Source organism: Trachinotus anak, unplaced genomic scaffold (genome assembly GCF_046630095.1).
Source record: "Trachinotus anak isolate AG129_WGS33_773 ecotype Australia unplaced genomic scaffold, CSIRO_AGI_Tana_v1 ptg000033l, whole genome shotgun sequence".
Lineage (NCBI taxonomy): Eukaryota > Metazoa > Chordata > Actinopteri > Carangiformes > Carangidae > Trachinotus > Trachinotus anak.
In genome coordinates, this window is record NW_027273884.1 from 1277547 (window position 1) to 1302352 (window position 24806).

General features: G+C 40.3%; 1 protein-coding gene across 1 annotated transcript in view; it reads right to left on the reverse strand.

Moving 5' to 3' along the window:
• Positions 1 to 9944, reverse strand: part of lingo2b (leucine rich repeat and Ig domain containing 2b) — a 33060-nt gene extending 23116 nt beyond the window's left edge. Inside the window, exon 1 of the mRNA XM_071471214.1 lies at positions 9436 to 9944. The gene's annotated coding sequence lies outside the window, so the exon portion shown is untranslated. The remainder of the gene's footprint in view (positions 1 to 9435) is intronic.
• Between the last annotated feature and the right edge of the window lie 14862 nt (positions 9945 to 24806).

The window sequence follows — 24806 nt, forward strand, 5'->3', positions numbered from 1 at the left end:
ACAGTGGTGTAGCTGGTAAAGAATAATGTTAATGTTAGTGCTGAAGGACATTCATGTTTTTAGCCAACCAGGAGAGACGTACTGCATGCTAATACTGTGTCAGGTAACACTGGCTGCCAGAAAATGTGTCTTCGCCAGTGGTCGTTGTCTTACGTTAGGATGACTGGACACAAATGCAGGTCACAGCTGCGGACCTCTTGCAATTATTGAACAAGGAAGCACAAAAGACTTAACTGAACTGGTAAAACAGAAATCCAAACTGGGGGGGGGGTTATCCAAACAAAGTCCGTGAACAAAAGCCTAAACTCAGGAACATCCAGAAAGGCAACACGAGGAATAACAACAACAAAAGCACAAGAGAACACCGGGGGAACCAAACAGGCACATAAGGAGAGTCTGGGCAAAACTTATCAGAACTGAACAAGAGCAAAACAGACAAGCTGACAAAGACAGAGGCTGCGTTCAGCACCGCCTACTAATATACTATTCATGAATAGGTGGTGCTGAACACGGAGCATGAAATACATAAGGGAGGCAGGGATAATTGGACACAGGGGAAAGACATTAGGGCGGGGCAGGCAATCACACTGGAGGGAAAATAAGACAAAGACAGGAAGTAAAACAACAGTGGACACACAAAGTAAGTCATTTCAAATTAAAACAGGAAATAAACAAAAATCCAAGTCTCTTCAAATAGTCCTTTCAGAGGCGGACCATGACAGGTGCACTCATGAGTGTAACTCTTTAATGGGTCAAGATCAACCAAATTTCCAGGCATGGCCTCGCTACAGTTTCAGTTCTGTTGGATGTGGTTTTGAGATGTCTGCTGCTGAGATTTCTGCCACCACCATTTGAATGAAATTACTTCTGCTCCTCTTTTGTCATCCTCCTCTCAGCCTGTCTTACACTGTAAATACATTTTCTGCACAGTCAGATAAAGTGAAAAGTATTGATGAACAGTCATCTGTGGCTGTGACTACAGCATCTTTGATGCAATCAGGCGACCAACCCACATCAGTACAAACTTTTCCTCTAACAAATGATCCTGAGTCACCGCTTATGGAGACATTTTAGAAAATAGCACTAACTGCAAGGCACACTGGAGAAACACTGACTTTTCTCAATAGAAGAAGTCATTGACAATCTACGTACATAGTTATATAAAAATTCCCAACTTCCCAAAAATACATAGTGTAAATAAACCAAACAACAAAACTACAGTTTCTAATCTAAACCTAAACTAAAACTGAATGAAAAAACCCAAATCAAATTAAAGTTGCCCTGAATGAGAGGCAGCTCTGCACACCGCCTTCATTTCAGATGCTCAGTGTGGTGGCAGCACAGAAGGACACAGCTATTGCAGGGCAATGTGGCGCTGATACTGTCGTCCTAAAAAGCCATTGAAGCTGTTGCTTTGGCCGTCAACCAGCCGCATGGCCCCACGGCAAGGAGTGTGCCCTGAGACAGAGGCTCAGCCAGAGTGCTGGCGTCCACACAACAGGACAGCTGAGAGGCCTCAGGCACCACAACTGGAAACACACAGGCCTGATGCTACACTGTGGGTGGAATGGCCTCTGTGTTCTTTGAAGTACTTTATAATGATGAGGGGGTGAGTGCATTAACACTTCAGCTTGCTGGGCCAATCGTATTGATAGGGTCGTTTCTGCAGTGTACCAGGTGATCCCTGGGAGCGCTGCTCCGCTCCCACCCGAACAAACAACCTGTTTGTATCTGTACACACTGTTTTTATTTGTGCCATTACCGAGCGCTCCAGCGAAGCCATCCCGCATCCTGTCACAGACGTGACGAAAACCATACTGACCATTTTAGATTGGAACAATATTTGTCCTGAAATGTGCAACAGCAGGCAGCCCCGTCCCCTCCATCATACATGACAGGCAATCAGCAGTTGTTGTTATTACCATGCATGTGATGTCAGGGAATCTGTTTGATTTGTGTTTGGCTTAACATCACCTGGTATCTTTTATTGCACCCTGGTTTTATTTTGCTAGTAATAAAAATATCACGTTGCACGATAGCAACCACAGTTTAGATGTTGCCCTATCCTTACTTTACAGTGCAATGAAATGCTTAAGTATATCACCAGTGATGTTTAATTTATCTCCATTGCAGCTCCAAACACATCAGAATCCACCACTTCAAATACATGACAGAGAAAAACATGAAAGCACAAAACAACCAATGTTAGTCTTGCAGTTATTGCACACTCATATTGATTTTAATGTTGCACTGAAAGATTCAAAAATTCAGAAATCAGCTTAGTAAAAGACGGAATTTGTTTATACATTATGCTTTTAAGTAAAAAAAATCGTATTTAAAGCTTCCTCTCACCTACCACTGCTCTTGCTTTCATTTTGTGTATCAGGTTCACTTTATTTTACACTGTGCACTTTGAATGACATTCCAAAATGCCTCCCTGTTGACTTTTTGGCATCATTTCCGCTCCGTTATCCAATTCAGTAAGGTCTTTATAACCTTTCTTTGCTCATTCCTGTCTCCTTTTGTTTTAGTTTCATAGACCTCCCCCTCAGGGCTTTCATTTCCATCACTTGCACAATATGTAATCCATTTTGCTCTTATGCGTTTCTATCATTTTTACTGTATGTGTGACTAAAGTAAATTTGCGGTAGCAGAGATGGAGCGAGGTAGCGGGAGAGAGGTTGGGGGAGCTAATGATAGAATATGGGCCAGATGCAGGCAGATCTCCTGGAGATGCAGGGTTGCGGGCCTCACTGCTGAAATAAATACCAAAATGGAAAGAGATGAGGGTTATGGTGGGAGGGCTGGCAGGAGCTCTGACATTCAGATATCAAATCTGGCTCTCAGCTTATGTCATATTTAATTCCTCGCCTCTCATGTCTGCTCCCATTAAAGTCTGTCTGCTGCCAAACCCAACTATAATAAATGATATCATCGATTTTGGGGGGAATAACAAAAGGTTAGAGTTTTTGCTATGAAACAAACTTGTTAGCATGTCTGCTCCTCTTGACCTCTTGAAAGTAAAATTACTTATGATAAATTGGTGTTTACATGCTGTCACCGACCCTCATGGTTCAGGTCCAATTTCTTATTTTGAAAGTAGTATTCATAATGAAAACTATAACAGAGAGGTCTGTGGATTATCCAGAATAACCAGAAAAATACATTTATGTCTAATTTTCCAAATGTCACCGGTGTAAATGCCACAAACAAAATGTCATTTTCCTCTATTTGTATTGAGACAGAAATCTCATATACAAATGTCAAAATAGATTTTTCCACGTAATTTGGTTAAACTGAGTCAGGTGTTATATTGTGTTTAAAAGTGAAAAGTCACTGAGTTACTGCTATATTTACTGCTAAATAAGAGTAAAATGAATAAGCTAACAAGAGACCACCAAACAGGCGTTAGCTTTCTAATGCTAAATCACTGTAAAGCTTTGATATTGGATAAAGACAAACTGCAGTGTTCTAGCTGGTAATAATAATGCTGTTTTTGAGGACATTCGTGTTTTTAGCCAACCAGGAGAAGAATACCACATGCTAATCCTTTGCATTAGCTTAAGTTCAGAAGATTTAATTCAAGGGGAAGAAAACATCCTCCTTAAGCTACGCTACTGTGTTAATGAACGTACGGCTCAAAGAGGGGGCGCCCGGCTCCTTTTACAGACAGCTTTTAAATCATCTAGAGACAGACTTCCGAGGAGCAGCTAACGTCAACCGTCCTCTGGGTATGTGATAAAGCCACAGGATGGGGAGCCCAGGCTAACCTGAGATCTCCATCGTGCTGAAAGCCTTTTTCCCATTTCACTGGCGTCTCCTACAGGAGCGTGTCCTCCAGAGACCCGCCTGTTGCTTCATTTTTCTCATTTCTCAATGGGAAGGGTGTGTGCTATTGTGTGCTCTTGACATTGCTGAGGGCTGAGCATGTTTATATATAGCAGCAAGAGTGACAGGCACTTACAAACATTTTGACTTTTACCACCTCAAAGGTGTTTTCAGTCGGAGCCACCGGGAGCAGTTTCCTCTCGTACGTGCTGTGGGACGAGACGCAAAAGAGATGCACAGTGTACACGCCGACTCACAATAACGCAACGAGCAGCCTCATTAGTTATGAATGCAATGTGCAGTGGGTCGAGACTGTGCAGAGCAGTACGGACACTGCGCTCGTAGCGACACCTCGTGTGGCATGGTAATGTGAACACACACGCATATATTTATTTTTAAACTGATCAATACTACACAGGTTGTCTGTGGGAGAATCTCCACCTGCATTGATCCTAATGTAACGTTTCAGCTAGGTTACATAAGCATGACTATGGTGTTATGATTATTGTGAAGCTCTTTATGCCTCTGACTATGTTGATCATTATTATTATTATTATTATTATTGTTATTATTATTATGCCAGTGGTAATGATTATTGTTGTGGGTAAGGATTTTAGTCGAGAGTTCCTCAAGACGTTTGTATACAGCCAAAAAATGATTTTTCTTTTGCTTTGTTTCTCTAGGAAATCCACTTGACTCTCATTTCAAGCAATGTCCTCATTCACATTCACACATTAATTTTTTATATCAAATATCTGCAGAAAATAATGGCTTTTGGCAGCTTTGAGACAATTTTGGCTCCTTTCCCATGCGGGTTGGGCCCTTGTGTGTATTTATGTGCAAGAGCAAGGGAGCGCGCGCCGAAGGAGGTGCAACATACCTGAGCAAAAAATAGGCTCTTTTAGTGTTGGGGCATGATTTTGCTCTTGTGAATTTCCCACGCACCACTGTTACATTTTAATCATGCACTGGAGACAGGGGAACCTTGAGTTTGTTGAAACTGACGCCTACAGAAACCTGCATCTGCAATTCTAATCACACTCCAGCAAAGGGCCCCACAGACTAGCCTTGTCTTCCCTGTCAAACTAAAAATTCGTCTCCAATAACAACGAGCACTCCATAGCTCGCTGCATTGCTAATGTGTTGCGGGGCTACATGTGCAGACAGCCTTCACTGTCCTGCTAATTTGGCCAAATCTGTATTCAGAATAAGAACACAGAGATTAAGAGAGTCAGCATACTGACTGCTATACTGACTTTCATCATTTTTATCCCATGATGATGCATCTTTCTATTTCTGCTGCTCTGATGTTAGCTGTGCATGCTGCATATACGTCCCCATGCTGTTTTCTCTTTTCTCTTAATTTAGAATCTGTGAATCCCTTTTTCTGCCGTCACATAACAGTTAAGTTAAACAAAGTACATGAACAAATATTTAGAGAAATTAGCTTTTGCTGGCGAGCTGTCTATTAGCCACTGTGCCTTTTTTCCCTAGAGCACCTAGCATCAGAAACCTGGGCTGCACCCAGTTTTTGAGACTATTTTGAGAAAACTCTCTAAGAGCTCTTATTTCACCTAAAAAGCAGTTCCATCTGACGAGTGGTTTCACCCATGCGATTTGAAGCACTTTATCCCATTTTTGTGATTCAGTATCTGGAGAACTTTTCAGTTGCCTCCACTTGTCACGGCCATTTTTCCCTTTGCTTAAGCTGCATAAAAGTCCTCCTCCATACACAGGTTGTCATAAGAGATGAGATCTGTGCATCCTGCAGAGCTTCTATTTGTACTATGATTTAATCTTTTTAGGGGAAATTCTTAGAAAACGTCATATGTCTGTGTTTTACCTTAGTACTCAAAAGCTTTGTAAATGTGAGTCTTGGGATGTGATCACAGAGAAAATTCTTTTCAATGACAGTGAAGCGTTTTGTCTTCTGCTTTCGAGCTGCACTGCACACTCTAGATGACTTACAGTATATTTTTGGAAGACTGCTTTCAGGAGGCTAAGTAAATTGAATAAAAGTCTCTCCTGTCCAGTCAGATTAAGTGAGGAGGGGGGGTCATCTCTTGCTGCTTTAAGACCTGATGACCTCGAGGCCTAATTACCACTGTCTACACAGGATCCTGCAGGCAAGGGCCTGAACTAGTGACAAAGGAATGTTTCTGAATCTTAAGACAATGCACCGCAAAGCACAAGAGCTGCATTGTATACAAATGTTCGGTGAAGCCTGTGAAAAAATGCAGCCATATTCCACTGAAAACTGGCGTTCTCGCATGTTTCAGTCGCACAAATCACATATTCTGGACATGAATACAGAATATTTTAGATGCGCAACAGGCACAGACACCTGAAACATGCATGTCGCCATGTTACCTTACAATTACATGGCAACACATGGTAATTTAAAGACTAACAATTGCAACATGTGGTTTATGAGAGGTGGCTGCTGAAAAGCTTCTTATTCATTATTGTCATGTAGAAAAATTAAACTCAGAGGATAATCATTGAGCAATTAAAGCTGTGAATGTGAATTTGCCAACTCCCTGCATTAATAATGGTGCTATTCAGCAGGCAGCTGTTGTTTTATTGTCATTATGATGGGTGTCTGTGGGACAATGATTTTAATGTGTGTTCTAATATCCTAAGAATAGACCAAAAATAAATACATGACAGCAAATAAATAAATGATGAACAGAGCGTCAATTTGTGTGAACACTCAAATTTAAATGAATCGTATTTTGGTGAGTCAAATTAACTGGTTGAGCTGATCATCAACTATTACAGCAACGATCTTGCAGCAGCTGCAGCAGTTACTTTAATGCTGTGGACTCCTGCTTTGTAGTATACTGCTCTACTGGCTTCAGCAGCACGTCAGTGCAGCACACCCTGCATCTTTCAGCCTTCAGTAACTCCATCGTGTTGCCTTATCCTGCAGCCACACCATATCAGAGAACAATACAATCTAACAAGTTGACACCATTTGAAGCGAAGTCCAGGTGGTAAAAATCCCTTTACATTAAATTCATGAGACAACTTTAGAAAAACAGAAATACTGTAAATCATTTAGTCATAATGTGCTTAACTCCTATGCAAGCAGTCAAGGGCATATATATCATTATTATTTTAAATATCTGGATCTTTCTTAACTGGAAAAGTGAGCCCTCATTTCACTTATTTATTCATGTCAGATATCTTTCACAGGTGGCCTATTTTAAGATGCCTGAAATCTGGCTGGGGGGGGGGGGGGGGCTTTGATGTTCTTGTCATATCTTTATTGACAACTCACTAATAAAAAAAGACATAAAATAGCTCAAAAATAACACAGCAAAAAAAAAAAAATTGATTTCACACTTGTTGCTCCGACTTGTGGCTTTTGTGTCGGTGCTTAAATTCTTCCTTTTGGTTTAAGTTGGATTTTTGGATGTTTGGGCTGCTTACAGTTTGCTGTGGGCGTGTCACATGGACTTTGAAACGAACAACCACGGAGCATCAAAGTCCTGAAATTGTCAGTGTAACACAGAACTAAGGATTCTGCACATAAAACGTATTCTTTCACATTACCGGCACCATCTGAGGGAACTGAAAATGACAAGAAGCGAGCTGGTTTGTGTGCAGGTACATGAGTGGGATGTTAACTCGTGAGTTCGCTCATCACGAGGAGTGACAAGTGGAGGGGTTAGTGAGGCTGTGGAGGTCAAGATGTTGGTTATGGTTAGTATGGCTCATGGGTAAAAATAGAAAGGCGTACTACAACTGATTACGAGCATTACTTTGTGCCTTGACGTCCTGAAGCGAGTTCAAACACACGAACACTTCCATGCACTTGATAGTAACCGTGAAGCCCTCTTCCATATGATGCAAGCACAGGCATGACAAGCACCGCGAGTTTCTTCCGAGTGAACACCGGAGGTGGCGTGAGGAAAGCAAAGGAAGCCTGTGAGGAGAAAACGGCACGGAAAGGAGAAAAACAAACAATAGGAGAAGGGGTGGGGGAGTGTGTGTGTGTGTGTGTGTGTGTGTGGGGGGGGGGGCGATCCCCCCTTCCACTCTTCCCTCCATTATCTCCTTTCCCATCCCCCTCTCACCCTTAACGAGGGATAGTTTTCTCCTCGCCTCTCATCTCTCTCCTCCCCTCCGTTCCTCACCGTCTCTAGGGACCAAACACACCCCTGACAGGTTACCATGGAAACGCCTCACACTCTCTCGCTCTTTCTCTCTCTCTCTCTTTTTCTGTCTCTGTCTTGCAGCGGTAACGCCTGTATCCTCTCTCTCCTCCATTAGCATCCCTCTTGCTTGGAGACAGCAGGGTTGGCAGTTGTGGAAACCCTGCGGTACCTGCACCTGGAATCATTTGTCATGAGAAAACTTCCAAAAAAAAAAAAAAAAAAACAAAAACGAAAAAAAACCCCACTTTCGTATTCCAGATTTATGGGCACAAGATGTAAAAATTTGGTCAGAGTGATCAATTATTTCACACAGCTCACCAAACTATTGTTCAGGAACGCCCATTTTTATTTTTAGACATGGCCTAACAAATGCGTCTCTGGCTATTTCCCTTCAACTTTGCTCTCCATTATAAAGATAAGAGGAACCAGATTAAATTTGCACCCAATTACCGTAGCCATGCCATAGTCAATTAATGCCCGCGGAAGTCAGACAAGAGACAGTAGCTGAGTCCCTTGGCTGGAGCATAACTCATTTATAATTCAGACCTATTTCTCATACTTAAGGTCAGGATAGAAGTAAAGTGGGGAGTTTTTGCAAGCACTCATCTGCATGAAAGAATGTATCTACACTATATCTAACCCCCGCAGGCTTTTAGAGATCCCGGTCCACTCTCTGGGTTACAAAAAAAGGACTGTGTCTCTCTGCTGCAGGGCCACTTTGACTCACAGCAGAGCGCCGGCTTCCAACTTCATACGGTGCATGTGTCATCCCCGCTGTGCAGCTCGGGGAAGGGTTTTCATCCGCCTTGTGAAGGGAGTGAGTTGGTGTCATCGTGTCACCCAGTGCACAGATGCAATCTCTTAGCTGCAACAATCTTCAGTGAAAGGAAATTACAGTCACATCCAAGAGGCGTCACTGAACCCGGGCCAAAATTCCTCACGTTTTTTTTTTTTTTTTTTTTTTTCAAATTTATTTTGAAATCTCATTTAATATCACTTAACTGATTCCCTTTTCATCCTGCAATGCTCGGGGAGAAGTGTCGTCATCCACCCAAACTCACACAGTGAATGCACCGCATTCTCAACACCTACATCACTCTCAAAACTGAGGCAAAGCTTTTATCTCCCATTCATCACCACAGACCTCATGGGGACCTCATCACTTCTCCCGTTTATTTATTTATTTCTTTCTTGAATTACTTGCATCCTCCCCGAGCCCCTCACACCTAGTGCCCATAAAGGGACTACGCCTATAGTCTGCTGATGAAACCAAGTGTCAGTATCTTTTTCCTGCGAGTTAACAGTGAGTTGTGCAGGGAAAGATTTTCATTCATCTTGGCAACAGATTGAAGCCACAGGAGCTCCAACCCCCCCACACCCAGCACCCCTTAAACTATAGGACAGGTAAAGCTATTCAGGCTCAGGGAAGTGTGATGAGTCTTACCTTTTACCTGCTCCTCCACATGCCAAAATCCACCCTCACGTTTTACATCACTGAGTGGGAGTCCGAGGCGCACACACACACACACACACACACACACACACGCACACTGTGACTATCACACACTCACACACTTGCACAGACTGTGAATGCAATCCTCTCTCTGAGTTGGTCTCCTTCCACTCTGTCTTCCATGGAAAAAAACTACCTTCATAAAAAATACGTTTTTTGCTCTTAATTTCTTATTGTGATTGTTTTTAGTCTGATCTGCTTGTCTCTCCGGTAACCAGGCAGCTAATCCTTCCTGACGGCAGCTCCAGGTTTAAGGAGGCAGCGGCACCGCGTTGGATGACGGCGGGTAGAGAGAGGTTGAGAGACAGAGAGGAGAGAGAGAGATGCGTCAAGCGAGCAGCTGCGACCACAGCAACGCTAGGGTGGTTTTGGCTTCAAAGTAAAAGCCTGAAATATATTTAGAAACTAACCTCCCTAATACAGATAAAGCCATAAAATAATGACGTCTGGAAGTGGCTGACGTCACTTGTATGCCCTCCAGATGTTGGCAGAGTCTGAGATAATATCTGACGGTCTAACTTTTATTTTCCTTTCATATGGGATGGAGGACCAAAGCAGTGAAAAACACTGGTTCCAACTGATGGAATTAATGAATTTATTACATTCATTGGTAATAAATTAATTACCAATTAATTAATTAATAAATACATTCAGAGTTGTTTCGATTCTAGTATCAGAAGTGCCTAAAATACAGTATTGTACACAAGTCTTTGCACCAATCTGACACCATGTAATTTAATAGACTTTATAGTGTCATACCCAGATAAAACAATAATCTTCCTTGTAATTCATCCCTCTTCGCGGGTCCAAATCAGTCGCTTAGATGGGAAGTTGCGCTGTGCAGCCACTGGCAACCCCTGTTTTAGAGTGCTGAAGAAGAATTGATTTCCTGTTCATAAAAGCTGTGTCCCAATTCAGGGGCTGCACCCTTCTACAGAAGTGTGGCCCTGAAATGAGATGGCCTGGCCTATGGAGGCTTTCTGCTTTGTAAAAAACTTGAGGTTTTAATGCCGATGGTCAACAGTTACTGTTAGCTGTTGAACAGAGCTGAAACCCAATGCTTAAATTCAAAAGCGTAATCGCTGTGCTTTCTGCCGGTGGTGTTTGCTTCCATTAACAGTGTGCAATTAATTTTGCACCATGAAAGTTGGAGTCTTTGTTGCCCAGGAAAAGAAGTTCCCTAGTTGCGCTGCTGTGATGCAATTGGCTTTCAAGAACGGCCTCAGAAGGATGCGGACCCTGACAGTTAGTGTAATGTTAGACGTCATTTCACGGGGTGGCACTAGTGTTAGGGCAACTAGTGTAGGCAGTGGTATGTACAATAAGATTTTTATTTTTCCTTGATTGACAGTCAAATTAGATAATTAAACAAAGATTCTGTGGCATTCATGTATCTGTTCATGTTTTATAAAGAGTTGAGTCATACAAACATTGCCAGCAATTACATCCATACAGGGTTAGTAGGACTCGGTATTGGCCGATACACAAGGTATCAGAAAGGAAAAACTGGTATTGGAACATCTCTTGACACATGGAGAAACCACAAAAATGAGAATGCAGACAAATATTTCATCAACTTTGTCACATAGTTAGTGTCCTATTTATTTTTAATTAATTACTATGCTTATTTTTAAGCATGATTTTAAAAAAATCATCTTTACATTTAAATATTTTAATATGCAGCACAGGGGTCATAATATATAGTGAAAATCCCTTCAAATGATTCCAGACCAGTACATCAACATTTTTCTGCCCTGTCATGAAGCAGCCCAGGTGGGCAGAAAACTGCCCTCTCTGTGAACACTGATGGTTCAGAACAGGTAACACAATGTCATTAGATTAGTTAATAGTAAATCCTGGAAACATGTGGAGTTATTTGAGGCAGCCCATTTTATGAGTATCAACAGTAAAAATACACTTTGTGATCTCATCTTTTAAATGTAAAATTTATCAAGCTGACCGTGAGGACAGTCCTGCTATAAATATCCTGGAATTAAGTGATTGGATTTTCAGATGCAGGATGGAGGAAGATCTAGTTGGTAAGTTTAAAGATGCCTTGATAGTAAATCCCTTCGGTTTCACATGCGACTGAAGAACCGATGGTGCTGGTTGGGAGAAACTAAAAGCTACAGGTGATTATTGACTTGAAACTGATTAAAACAAACTCCTCCAAGTCATGGGAGAACACTAGCAGAGGATAAGACTCCTCATGGGCCCATACACCTAGTAACCAAGACCCAACCCAGGGACCGAGTGGGCCTGGGTCCAAATTATATTCAGTCTAATGATTTCCAGGTAGGATCCCATTCTACCGCTCTGTGCATTTCCTGATGTCTTTTTCTATTCTATTCATTTATTTATACATTTTTTTTATGGCTTTATTAATGGTTTAATTTGTTTGTCCGTTGTATTTGGCCATTAATTGATTAATTAAAAAGTCAGGATTGATCCTCAATACAGTTGGATATTTGACTGAACTGTGTTGTTGTTTACTTCTTTAGTATCCACAGTATTTCTTGGCTTATTTCATCCAAACTTTAAGTATCTTCTAAAAAATCTTCAAGGACAATAAACCTCTTCAGTCAACTCCAAATTTAGAATAATGAGATGCACAAGAAGACGATTCAACAATGATGAACACTCATTCTTGTGTATGTGAAATCACATTAGCATCAGCTCAAAGGTTTCTCCTAGACAACCAGTATTGATCCACTCTCCAATCAATTCCTGTTGAAACAAATGAATCATTATATTAGAGGTGGACATCACTGACTCCATGATGAGCTTATCTGGGTTTTAAGAAAAGTCGATATCTGGCTCATATAGCAGCCAAACTCTGATGAAATCTTTCCTGCTAGAAAAAGAGGATTTGATTTCACACCTGTATTTAAAGAGCAGCATCTCTGTCGCCTTCTTTACATCTGGGGTGTCCAGGGACCACATGTATAACAAGAAGAAAAGGTGTTTTTATTGTTGTGATTTTGGTTTCCTTTTCCACACAAGTCTGACTTTTTTTTTTTTATAGTAAAGGGCTTGGCGCGTTTGATGTTTTATTTTGAAAGAGTTGTTGGAAGTCCTATTTCATATTCTTGCTGGCTTGCCACAGGGATGGTGGGAATCCAGTCTTCCACATTAATCAGTCTGCTATTACGTGTGAACAGTAGCCCACAGCTTGGGGCCAAAAAGAGGGGAAAGCCAGTGGGACTTATTTTATTTCTACGTTCACTTTCCTTTTTAATTTCTTCTTACTTTCTTACTCTGCTCTGTGTGACTTTTCATCTGAGATCAGCTTTTATCCATTCTTACCCTTTATCCTTGTTACTCATACACACCACTCTTCCCCTTATCTTTCCCTTATTTTAATCTCCTGTGACATACTTTCACCTATAACCAAGTCACAAGGGACCCCGACTCACATGTAGCATAATGAAGATATGAGATGTGTAAGAAAGTGTTACACCTCTATCCTTATGAGGACCAGCTGTTCTCTCAAAGACAGCAAGGTACAGGAATATCTGTCAATGTGAGAACCGGTTGGTCGTATACAGGTTTATTTTGGTGGAGGGATTTAGATTAGATTTAGGATAAGGTTAAGATTAGGGAGATAAGTTATTCTTGGATGTGGTAGTAAATCTTAAACAAAATATTCTACAATTGTGACTAGACAGAATACAGGATGAATTTTATTTTTTTGAATTCCTGTATAGGTGACATAACAGCAAAAACAGGTGTGACATTAAAGGTTAAAAGACATGATGGACAGAAGTGTAGATAAAAACAAAAACAAGAACAGTGACAGATATAAAAATGATAAGAATATGATGTGTATGGTATGAGCCTGTAATGTGTGTGTGTGTGTGTGTGTGTCCGTTTAGATGATTGTATGAGAGGCAATCATATATAATATATATATAATCATATGTTTTGGAAGCACAGGTAAACTGCTTTATGGGGTAGAATGTGGGGCATGGATGCGTGTGGGTATGATTGTAGAAAGAATGTAATAAAGATAATAAAAATATATAATAATAATCTATATGATAGCCTGTCAATGTAATAGTGATATATCTTACAACAAAAAATATGATAGTGTAAAATAATATGATAATAGTGTAGTGATATTATGACCATATAGTATGTGTTATTTGTATGTTTATATAATATAATTCTATATTCTAACTACATTATTGTATTATAATAATAATATAATATATATTACTTAATAATTACAATATAATAGCATCATGATATCCTTCACTCGTCATAGTGATGAGTAAAGGTGTGAGGTAGAGTTACCATGGAGACGAGCAACAGGACTTCCAGGTCGGGCTCAGGCCCAGGGGATGCTGTTGCCCAGTGCCACCCCTTGGACCAATCTCGACCGTTTGGGAGAGGATCAGTTCGCTGAGGGGCCATTTTTTATCTTGTTTTGTAAATTTTTCCTTTAAGATGTGAATTTTAGAGAGTTTGCATATAAAGACATGAGTGGGCAGATTTAAACACAAAATTACCCAGGATAGAGGAAACTGAAGCAAAGGCACGCCAGCACATATTCAAAATGCTTCAACTTGAGCAAAAAGTTTATTGGACGCATTTGCGCTTATGCTGGGTTTTTAATAATTGTACCTCATAAACTTACAGAGACAAGAAAGATGAGAAAAGAGGAAAATGACAAAAAGAGCACTGGAATGCTCCTGCATGGTCAGTGTGTACAATGTTAGCTTGCTAATGGCTAACATCTGTCAATATAACGACTGTGGTGAATAAACACAGACAAATTCACACGAATAACATAAAATACACCTTATCAACAGAAAAAAAGAGGTAAATATTTAAAGTTCCATATCTTGAGGTCTTGATGTTTGCAATTAATGGTGCCCTTTGTCAAATTCCTACTAATTGTACTGATAATTATAGTTGTTTTTTTGTCAGCCAAAACTTCACAGGCAAGCTCAGGCCTATAGCAGTCCTCAGGATCAAAGAGAAAGAGCTCTTCCACTCACACTTTGTACCAGTGTTCAGCCATAGTGCAGGGAGAAATCAATATTATCGGAGGCACTGATGATGCCATCTATCTACTGACACTATCCTCAATAGACCAGAATGTAGCGCAGCCAGATGATATGAGACTCAAGCAGCTTCTCATTTACACCGTGCTCCCACATTTTGGGAAATATGCTTTTTCCCTTTCTTGGATTAGAAAATACCACTTTCATGGCAGTTCATGAAGCTACAGCAAGAAGCTAGCTTCCTTCGAGTACCTCGAATGCTCACTTATGAACACCTTAACTTGTCACAGGATATAATGAGTTAATAAGCAAGCTTAAAATGTGCTGGTTTGATCTTTAGTTGTGTATATCCCAAAATGTAAAACTACTAAATGTCCTTTAACATTATTACGTATTCCTAAGGAAATACATGGTGGTTTAGTAAAGGCATTGTGGGAAATATGGATATTCACAAACTTAAGTATGAAAGGCAGGTTAAAGTGGGCTCATCAAAATGCACCGGTAACAGTAAAAGCGAGCTTGTATTTCAGTTTTCAGGTAAATGTGGTCGTAAGAAGGTCCTCAGAACTACAGGAATATAACCGCGCGGGCGTGTGTGTGTGTGTTGCTTGCTGTGGGGAGGATGGCAGGAATATTGATTTCGCTGTCTTCATTAGCATGTACCTGTGGGGCTAACGTCTCTGTGGGGTTCTGGCTAGACAACCTAACACTCTGTTTCTCTCCCTGTGGTGAAAGACTGGCTTGCCACTCCCCTCCTGCGCCGCCTGACACTTTGGACTGAGACGGAGACCAAAATAGAAGCAGTAAAGACAACCAGAGACCAAAGAGGAACAGGCACAGTTCTGGCATCTATGGCAACCACGCTGGGGAAGAAATAAAGCATAACCTAAAATGTCTGTGGCTCTGTACACTTTTTATTGCTCCGTAATTCATTACACGTCCATTACTTGTGATTTTAACAGCAAATATTTCCTCTTCTAGTTTGATGCATTGTCCTCGTCGCTGTTCTCCTGTTGTAAAGCAATGTTAATGGCATTAACTTATATCAAATTTACCAGGCTCTGTCAAAGCATTTCATTTGATTAATTGAACATGAACTGAAAAAAAAACAGTAAACACCAATGGGGAGAAATTAACCTCTCCATTAGCTTCTTTTTTTTCAAGATGATCCTTTGATTTAATTTAACTTGCAGTTATTATATGAGGATCCAGGAGGGTAAGCCACCTAACAGTGACTTAACAGTGCAGCATTTTAAATGCTACGCTGGTCGCAAATATTGTGTTCCCCACAGAAACAACTCTGATACACAAAATCAATTAAAACAGTAATGAGATATATGCTACATAGAATACATAATAACACAATCGTCAATCCCGAATAAACACTGTAAATACTTTTGGGTGTAATACGTGTACTTCTTGTGGACTGTATATCTGTGTATTGATTCATACTTCCAGTATCACCATGTGCTGATAATATTTTCACTAAGTCTGTGTTGAACTGCCAAGCCTGAAGTATCTGTCATGGTAACATACTGTATATAGCCAAGTGTAGGTGAGGTGATGGTCTGCAGTTCACACCTATAGCTGCACTGGAAGACAGAGCTTTCCTTTTTTTTTTTTTTTTTGCCTACAGTTTGAACTGTCTTACCTACTAGTAAACAAGATGTTCTTTGTTTTCTTTCACATATTTCTATAGGCTACTGGTATGCAAGCAGTGTGGCTCCAGGGATGGTGGTGGTCTGATGCTCTGTGGTACGCTCTGTTACATGATTGCCATGAAATTTTATACGGATATCTGCGGTCCCTTGGTTGATCCATTGGCTTTTCCTCCAGCGCTACCAGAAGGATGACATTAATGATTTTGAGTGAAATGTCTCAACAGTGATTGGATGTGTAGCCGATACCAAAGTGGAAGTGGCATCACCCCTTACATCTCAGAACAGCGTTCCGCCCCATAAAAGATCTGATATTGTGTCTTTGCGTTCATCTTGTAATTTACTGCCGTCCTGTCTAAAGGCTACCACCGCTGCGTGTATCATTTCTGTCATTTTCATGGGCTTGACCGTGTCCTGTAGACTAAGGCTGGGGCGTGTCAAGCAGAGAGGGGACCAGTGTTTTTTGGACGTTTGCACATGTGCATTGTGGATAACCCTGAGATTTTTGGTGGGTGATTAGCTATAGGTAGGTAAAGACAACTCAAGCTGACCCATGACCCATTCTGTAAAAGTCACAATATTCAGACATCCATGCCCCTCTTAGTATGAGTGGTAATATTTCTGATGATCATCAAACTTATTCATCCAGCACCAAGGAAAGCCAAGTTGTCCTCTAATTGTTAATTATTGAATAACCGCAATAATGACATTTCCATCAGCCTCAGCTGTACTGTGTGTTTAGTGCTAATTAACATCTTAGCATTCTAACGCAGTAAACTAAGATGGTTGACATGACAAACATCAGCAGGCTAACATTGTCATTTCATGCTGACATTGCATTTGCATTTAACTAGTGTGGCTTTAGACTCTTAATCTTGTGTATTTATAGTGTTCATTGCAATCCTGCAAACAAGACACTTTCCAGACAAAATTAAAAACATAAATTATAACATTATAGACACTTCTATATACAGCACTGCGCCTAAGTTTTAGCCACTAAAAGTAAAGTGAGAATGCTTTGAAAAATAATGCCATGAATTATTTTTATATAACAATAAACTTTAAACAAAATGCAACAAACGTTAAAAAAAATAAATCATATCAATATTTGGTGTGAACAGACTTTACCTTTAAAACAGGACCAACTCTCCTTGGTAGACTTCGGCACAGTTTTTCAAGGTGGAGGTAGGTTGTTCCACAGGTCTGTGGATTTAGGCTGTCTCAGTGTCTGTCTTGACATTTAACCCCAGTCTGACTCCATGATGTTGAGATCAGGGCTCTGTGGGGGCCAGACCATCTGCTGCAGGACTCCTTGTTCTTCTGGTCTCTGAAGACAGTTCTTTATAACTGGCGGTATGTTTGGGCATGTTGTCATGAAACAGATTGAATTTGGGACTGATCATACACCATTCTGATGGTAATGTGTGATGGATTCACAGATGTTCCGATATAAGATGTTTGCACATAAGTGGATAGATTATACAAAAGTAAATAAATAAACAAATATTATATTAATTTTCCCTGTACAACCTCTTATGTTAATGACAAAGCAGTTAATAGTTTCTTTTCTGTATTCTACTCATGTCTCTACCATTACAGACTCCTGCTAAAAGTCGGAGAATATTTTCTTCACTGATTGCGAATAATGATGGAGGCAAATCTATAAATATAAGCGACTTGCATTTTGACATTTTGGACTGATAAACAAGAAATATTATTTCACTGTATTAATATCCCCAGTGATTAAAACATAGGGTACATGACATTTCAATTTTCCTTTTTCTAATCTAACTCAAAAGGTCAGATGAGGAGACGAAACTTAATTTCAGACTGACAGCCCTTTCATAAATGAGGAGCACACACTGCCAGATCAGGATGATGGTAATTATGCCTTATGAAGTAAAAGTCACTTTTGCAGTCATCTAATTTGTCCTGAATTAATACCAATCTGTTTGCTTCACTCATTCTCCCCAGCAGACTCATTATTGAGAAGATGTGCCTTGGGAAAAATGTGTAAAGCCACGAAAGGGGAGGATTTAAAAAAACAAACACAAACCCAAGATGTATAGTCATATTTAAAATTTAGCCTTCTAATATTGAGGGTACTTTTAAACTGGCAAAATCACTGCATTATTGTGCCTTATGCAACATTGAGTTTTATTGTTGACCATATAAAGTGGAACATTTCATCATTATAGGAATTTCTTTTAGATAAGGATCTGGATGTTAGAGATAATACCAAAAATTGCTCCAATTTATGTTGAAGATTTGGTTTGGTTTGCTTCTTTATGTGCCAGAGACAGAAAAAACAAAACAAACAAGCACAAGCAAATTTTATAGTGTATTGGAGAAATTACAAAAATAGCCTCATAAACTAAAAGCAAAGAAAGCAGTAAACCTAATTCAAAAGGTCTAAGGGGCATAGTGACAGGCTGCAGGTCCCCCACTCTCAACACAACTCTCCTCCTCGCATCTGGCTTACATCATAAACGTCGGTTGTACTCATGCAGAGGTTGTGCAGAAAGGCAGAAACAACAGGGACAGAAGGCACACCATTTGGTCTCACCTCCAAGGCCTTGAAGAAAACAATTCAAAGCCATCTTGACTTCATCATGCCAAAGGTGTTATGTGACGGAGTGAGCCCTGGGATGAAGCTGGGTGGACAGTGTTGGCGTCACAGTGGGGTACTCAGGTGTATGGGTATCATCTGGTATTAACAGGGCTTTGCTGTGGACAGATCTTGGGTCGCTCACAAAAACATAGGAAAGTTTGGGGGAATTCATTTCCTCTCTTGTGGATATCTCGAAACTGTCAATATGCACACGCTCAGGCAAAAACGGGAAAGTTATTTAAACCCTACACTGCTCACAGGCCTATCTGCCCTCCACTGAGGTAGTGGCATATGGCCTCCTGGTGATCTTATGAACTACAGTGGGTTGTGTAAGGCCTGGGATGTTAGGTTGTGTGACAGCTCGCCCTTACACAAACAGCAGCATCCAGCTGATAAGCTCTGCCACGGTTGTTGCTGCTGTCCAGGGGTTGAGTCAGGTTGTGTTTCGCCACTCAGAAATCTGTTTAAAGGTCATGCTCCAAAGTAAATACACAACACAGGGATGTTTGGGTTAGTGTAGCTTATTCTGGTAAAAAGTCAAACACTATTTGACATTTTGTTATAACTAAATATTTTAGATTCATAATTGGACTTCGGGGTCAGGGTCTTTTTAAAGGAAAAGTTTTTGGGTTTTTTTTCATTTTTGCTTATTGTTGAGACCACTCTCATGTCATGAAGCTAGAACCAGCAGGTGGTTAACTCAGCCTGGCACAAAGACTGGAAACATCACAAAACGAGTCTGGGTGTTTAAAGATGAAAAAAGTTTTACCAGATTAACCAAGCAATATATAAGGTGTTGATTGCTTGAGCTCAGTTGGTCACTGTTCTGAATTTTAATTTGTCCAATAGCTTGATTTATGACTAATTACCTGCAAAACTAATGCTACTCCACTCAGCCTCAGGTGTACTTTGTGTTCTCCTTATTAGCATAAGTTAGCATGCTAACACACTAAACTAAGGCCGTGTCCGAAATCACTCACTATTCGCCATATAGTCCAATATAGTGAGTTTCCATCATGTAGTGCTGTCCAAATGCATAGGGAGAATTATATATACATAACACATCATTCAGAGTATCCCCATAATGCATCATGAAAAGTAGTATACAACTGATGGTCACTAACCAAGCAATATATACCCTCATGCATTGTGCTCATACAAAAACAGTGAGGAGAAAATGACCTGAGCGGTGTCCAGAAGTGGTTTTTATTTTACTGATGAGCTCACTATATGGTCCTATACATGGAACTCTGGATAGTGAGAACAGCAGTGAGTGGAGTAGTGATGAGCGAGTGCTTTCAGACACAACATAAGATAATGGACACTGTATACATGGTGAAAGCATGCTAGAATTTCCATAAAGGAGCTGTGGGTCGGGGTCCACTGTTGGGCCGTTAAGCTATTGCAATAAATATAGATAATGTTATGTTCTTTCAAAACACTGAAAATGTTGAAAAATCAGTGTCATTGTTTTTTTGTTTTTTTTCGTCCCCCTGTCACACAAAAAAGAAACACAGAGGTTCCCCTGCTTTCAGTTCAACCCTGAATGGCATTATTTGGCCTCCATATTGCTGCAGGGTTGGATGTGTGCTGCCAACATTTTTGAGATTTCCAAGTGGGCCATAAGTTGGAAAAGTTTGGGAACCACGACATTGGGCAACACACTGTTATAAGAACTGGCAGCAACTGGATCTGAAGGCTTCATAACACATCACACACTACATGATTTTATCACCAACTGACCCAGACTGGAACAGTCCTGGTCCAACTTGGTACAATGACTTGTCAGGGCCAAATCATGTCCATAAACTGCTCAAAAATCATAGCATGCGTCCCTGCTCTAGGCCCCACTTGCATGACTGTAGACTCTTGTTTTACCTTTGAACAAAGCCAGACTAGCTGTTTCCTCACTTTCTGCTAAAGTAAGTCAGCCACCTTCTGGCTACAGCTTCATATTAGCATAAAGACATGATTGTGGTATTTGTCTTGTCATAAAACTCTTGCCAAGAAAATGAATATGTATATTTCCCTAAATGTTGAACTATATGAGATTTTACATAACTCATAACTTAAAAAAAACAAATGCTGCAGTTACTGGATTTCATTCTGTTTCATCCACATGTTGGTGTTTTGGGTTTATATTTATATTCTACCTGGACCCTGAGCAAAGAAGATTTTTAAAAAATTCTCCTCGTACTCTACAACACAAGTAAAATGAAATATTAAACAGTGCCTGTATGTTATATTAATGGCAGAATTTGCAATGACCCTAAAGCTTAAAATCTTTTTGCGTAGCTCATTGTGTGTGTGTGTGTGTTGTGTGTTTTAACCAACTGCACAATTTTAAGAGATTTTGCCTACAGGGAAAGAGATACAGTATTTTGAAAGGCAGAAGATAAAGTGTCTGGTTAGCATAGGAGGAAGGGCTATTAATTAACCGTTTTATCACTGGTCCAGAGCCCAGTGACTTCCAGCACCTGCAAAGAAAACTGCAGCCTCCCTCCATCCTTATTGTGCTGTGGGAGGCAAATTGGTCAGGAGACGGCAGCAAAACCCAGTGACCTCCTGTAATAACAAGCGGCTGGGTGTTCAGCACGTGTAATGAAATTATTTTACCGCCAATACCTGGTAAACGAGAGCAGGGAGAGCATGATCAGGGGATGAGGATTCAAATCACACAGCTAAAAACTGGTCATTAATGGCATATCATGGGAGCAGCTACACCGAGTGTGTTGTTAATAAGATATCCAGCATATCATGATAATGTCATGATAACTGGCAAATTTAAAGCTTTCACATGTTTTCTCTATTTGGTTAAAATGTGTTTACAGGACAACAAAGCACTGAAATGAACATAAAACACTAAAAAGAATCCTTATTATGTCTCCCTTCCCTGTTGCAACACTGTACAACAGTGTTTATAATTACTTTAACAGTTCATTATCCTGACTTATGCTCAAAATATTGTATAATTTCAGCTGTAGCCATGTAACTCAAGCAAAATTCTGTACTGTAAACACCTTAGAGGGGCAATTAAACATAAAAACAAAGCCAATTTATTGTGCACGTTAAATTCACACAACCCAGTGCTTTATACAGTCTTGCACAAATGCCCTTGTTTGGGAATTACTGAGAGATAACAACCATGAAAAAGTGACAAGTGGCTCCGAGGTGGGCGTTGAATAGTTGGAAGCTGCATCGGGCGGGAATGCAAGCCAAGCGCACAAAGGCAGCAACAGACTGCAAAATACTCGAGGCTTTAAAAACAAGCAACCAAAAAAAAAAAAAAAAAAAAAAAAAAATCAACCTTAATTGTCATCAAACACATCTACAAGCATTATGAATAAAATGCCAATATAAATGAATGATTTCCTTCATTTATTCCAATAAAGGCAAACAAAGCTCAGCACAACATTACGATTGTGTTAAGGTTAGGGCTTCCCTCTGGGGACACACATTAGAAGCATGTAGCTTGTGCACTCATGCACTGGTAAAAGCTCCCATTGACGTAATGAGAATGGAACAAAAATAAGTATCTACTGTACAGAAAGAAAGGCTATGTTTTCTCCACATGAGCAGCAATAATGTTGCTGAAGTCCTTATAAGAGCAGTAGAGGCCTGGGGGTTAGATAACCCTTAAAACTGTGGCAGGCAGCATAATACAGTTTCCACCTGTTTATTGCATGCATGCAGTGCAGTCTTCGTGCCTTAAGACATCATATAATTTCTTCCTTTTCTACTGTTACAACTTTCTGTTCATGCCTGTGAATGTTGTGTGCCCCAGCTGTACAAGAAAAAGGGGCTCATTCTTTGAATTGCATCTCAGAGGGTTTCTTAGTTGTGTCCCAATTCCATACTGCACACACATTGTATGCATTATGTGTTAACTGTCATACTTGCTTTTGCAATTTAAAAAAAAAAAGCCTTCATTAAACTTCACAAAGAGAAGTTATTTCTGCACCTATGTCACCACAACCCTCTTCATCTCATTTCATTTTTTGCAGCTGTGAAGAATACTTCAGGAGCTTTCAGCATCCTTCAGGTTTCCTGGCACACAACTTTACTGTTTTGATACAGTCTCACCGCTCTCTTTAACCCTCATTCCAGCTGAAACAGGCAGGTGTTTGCAACTTTATAAAGTCATAATATGTCAATGTTCAACTTGTTTTGATGCTGCCAAGGGGCCAAAAAACACTGATGAATGCAGCTTTGGTTATAATAAAAATCAGCAGACTCTTGTCAGCACAGTAAACTAGGTCTGTAAACTGTAAAATGTGCTCTGTATGTATCTTGGTCACAATTTACAACATTAAAAAAACTGAGATATCCAAATCAAGATTGTTTAATGTGATGTGTTTATATAAAAAAATACAATCAACATATCAGATTTTTTGAAATCTCGGAATGTCAATACCAGTATCAGTCTCAAATATCCAGTATTGGTCAAACTATTGCTTTTTATCTGCAGTTACCTGTTTTTGCCAGTGGACTGTTGGTAATAACTAAATATTCACCTCAATGAATCCAGACACCAAATTAAATATGACCACTGAATCTCTCGAGCTCATTTGTCACAGCTGAATGACACAGGGAGTGCACACAGGGTTATTATTACCAGCTAATTTAATACATAACCGCAAGCGCAAACACCATGAAACTCCACAAAAGGGTACACTAATTACCTCCACTTTGTGTCAACTCATGTGTGTGACTTGTGACCTCACCAACCTTTAAAAGTTAGATGAAGGCACATCTTCAAATGAATGAGAAACTCTATTGATTGAATATCTTTAAGCTGTTTGGAAAGCACTCAAACCCAATGACTGACCTCCTCATTTTTTGTAGAAATAACCTTTTATGTTCTTCTTTCGCCACTTTTCCTTTAAAAATCAGTGCTGGGGTTTCACAGCCCTGCTGGTTTTTATTCCAGCCGTCTAATGAGGGCCTAATTGACACCTGTGATGCCAGGTGAATGTAATTACCTGCAATTAACCACCCGGTAAGATAGATAACCAGCAGCACCGTGGGTCCTGAGGACACGATTGAGAACCACTGTATTAAAGAAACAAATCACTGGGCTAATTAACACAATGCAAACATTTTTCAATTAGCAAAGGAAAGAAGAGAGGGGCAAAGCGGCTTGTAGCGATGATTAAATGAGCAAAAGTTCGATTCTGAAAGTCCCAAAATGATCACACACCGAAGCTCATTGTGGGGAAGTTACAGATGGCATACAGGAATGGTTTGGCATTTCGGCAATACACTTATTCACGTTCCTGTCAGTAAAGAGTAAGATGAGAAGATCAACATCGCTCTCATGCTGAGTCTGTCTGTTGAATATGAAGCTAAAGCTAGGAGTCGACCAGCTTAACTGAACAGGAAAACTGGAAGTGGGCTTCCAACACACAACATGTTGTTTTTACACGTTTTTGTATGAATAAAACACACGAGCACATGCCACGCCAGCGTTCTCTGCTGCTTCGTGCTAATGAGCTAACATCCTCATGACTTTAGCTTCATATTTAACGGACAGACATGGGAGTAGTGTTGATCATATCATCTCACTCTTGACAGAAATCCAAACAATTCCTTATTTCCTTTGAAATTTCATACCCCTTCAACTGTTCAAAGCAGGATGCATGTTTGGAAAGTTACTCAAAGGACCAGAAAGCCCCATCACCCCTGAGCAGCTCACTAACAGTTGAAAGCTGAAAAAAAAAAAAACAAAAACATGAAACTAACTGCGTGTTAGTCTGAGACATGGCTTACAGGTGATCAATAAAATGTTAAAATCAATCGCTCTGTGTCCTGGGAGCCAGCGATGGTAAGCTAACATGGGGGTAATGTGCCGTTTCTTCTTAGTTGGCTGTCGGGAGGCGGCCGGTACTGGCACTGCAGGTGCACAGGGAGTTTGGATCAATACTGAAAGCAACATGATGTGTGCAATGACTGAGTTACGCTGCATGATTGTGTGTTCTGTGTTCATGCACTGATAGAGTCTCATGGGTCCTCCCATGTATATGT